Genomic DNA, 2,163 nt, shown 5'->3' with positions numbered 1-2,163 from the left:
AATGCATTCTCTCATTAAAGAATTTGTTTGCGATTATATAACAAACTCGTGATACTTTGATCAAGAAGCTTGCATCAAAACCCAATACCATAAGACATAATAATTATATCCGTATAATGGCTAGGAAATGATACACGTTCCATTTAATCAAGTAAGTAAGGAAACAATAAGAGTAGTGGTATTTCATTGTCGATACCAAACCGAAGTCTAATATCTCCCACTTATTCTACACCTCTTATGTCTCCTTACACTGCCAGATTAGAGTCAAGCTCAAAAGGGTCTTCTTTCCCCGCTAATTATTCCAAGCCCGTTCCCTTGGCTGTGGTTTCGCTAGATAGTAGATAGGGACAGTAGGAATCTCGTTAATCCATTCATGCGCGTCACTAATTAGATGACGAGGCATTTGGCTACCTTAAGAGAGTCATAGTTACTCCCGCCGTTGACCCGCGCTTACTTGAATTTCTTCACTTTGACATTCAGAGCACTGGGCAGAAATCACATTGTGTCAACACCCGCTAGGGCCATCACAATGCTTTGTTTTAATTAGACAGTCGGATTCCCCAAGTCCGTGCCAGTTCTGAATTGATTGTTAATTGATAATCGTTATAATTTAAAAGAACTAATTGGTTGCCCAATTAGTATTCTTAAAAATTTTAGCAAGAAAGTTCCACAATTGGCTACGTAACTAAACTATCCGGGGAACAAGAAACTACCATAAATGATAGAAACTTTATTTACCCAGAACGAGCACATAAACCATGTTATTGTTTCCCAATCAAGCCCGACTATCTCAATCTTCAGAGCCAATCCTTATCCCGAAGTTACGGATCTAATTTGCCGACTTCCCTTACCTACATTATTCTATCGACTAGAGACTCTTCACCTTGGAGACCAGCTGCGGATATTGGTACGGCCTGTTGAGAAGTTTGCGTGTCCCCACCATAAATTTTCAAGGTCCGAGGAGAAAATATCGACACAACAGTATATGTCATGCTCTTCTAGCCCATCTACCATATCTCTCTGCGAAAGACTTCCATGGTAGTACGGCTATAAAACAGAAAAGAAAACTCTTCCGATACCTCTCGACGGCTTCTTTATGGTCGTTCCTGTTGCCAGGATGAGCACGAGGCCCATATTTAATAACAAACGGATACTCAACAGGTTACGGAATTGGAACCGTATTCCCTTTCGTTCAAAATTATTCAAGTGTATAAAAATCGGTTAGATGACAAATATATTTAGATTTTTCTTTACTTGAAAATTTTCGGCTTTCGCCTTGAACTTAGGACCGACTAACTCGTGATCAACCACTGTTCACACGAAACCCTTCTCCACTTCAGTCCTCCAAGGTCTCATTCGATTATTTGCTACTACCACCAAGATCTGTACCAATAGCGGCTCCATGCAGGCTTACGCCAAACACTTCTATGCACACCATTGTACCTTCCTACTCACTAAAGTTTCAAAATTTATATTACAAGTAATATAAACCATCTACTTTAGCGGTAATGTATAGGTATACAACTTAAGCGCCATCCATTTTAAGGGCTAGTTGCTTCGGCAGGTGAGTTGTTACACACTCCTTAGCGGATTTCGACTTCCATGATCACCGTCCTGCTGTTTTAAGCAACCAACGCCTTTCATGGTTTCTGTATGAGTTGTTAATTTGGGCACCGTAACATTACGTTTGGTTCATCCCACAGCGCCAGTTCTGCTTACCAAAAGTGGCCCACTGGGCACATTATATCATAACCTTAAACTTCATATCAAGAAAGTTAAGGTTCTTACCCATTTAAAGTTTGAGAATAGGTTAAGATCGTTTCGACCCTAAGGCCTCTAATCATTCGCTTTACCAGATAAGATTATTTTATACAACAGTTAAATGCACCAGCTATCCTGAGGGAAACTTCGGAAGGAACCAGCTACTAGATGGTTCGATTGGTCTTTCGCCCCTATACTCAATTCTGACAATCGATTTGCACGTCAGAACTGTTTCGGTCTTCCATCAGGGTTTCCCCTGACTTCAACCTGATCAAGTATAGTTCACCATCTTTCGGGTCACAGCATATATGCTCAAGGTACGTTCCAGTTAGAGGCATAAATAATATAAATATTATTATACATAACTATATAGAGCGCCCCGGGATTGCGTTAATTAACTAT

At 40.2% G+C, this 2,163-nt stretch overlaps 1 pseudogene; it reads right to left on the bottom strand.

Moving 5' to 3' along the window:
• Window positions 1–2,163, bottom strand: LOC135434559 (large subunit ribosomal RNA; annotated as a pseudogene; the record flags this gene model as incomplete).

This window comes from Drosophila montana, unplaced genomic scaffold, assembly GCF_035044405.1.
Source record: "Drosophila montana isolate Dmon_TW-CO22-7 unplaced genomic scaffold, ASM3504440v1 contig_3395_1, whole genome shotgun sequence".
Taxonomy (NCBI): Eukaryota; Metazoa; Arthropoda; class Insecta; order Diptera; family Drosophilidae; genus Drosophila; species Drosophila montana.
This window is presented reverse-complemented; position numbering and strand designations above follow the sequence as displayed.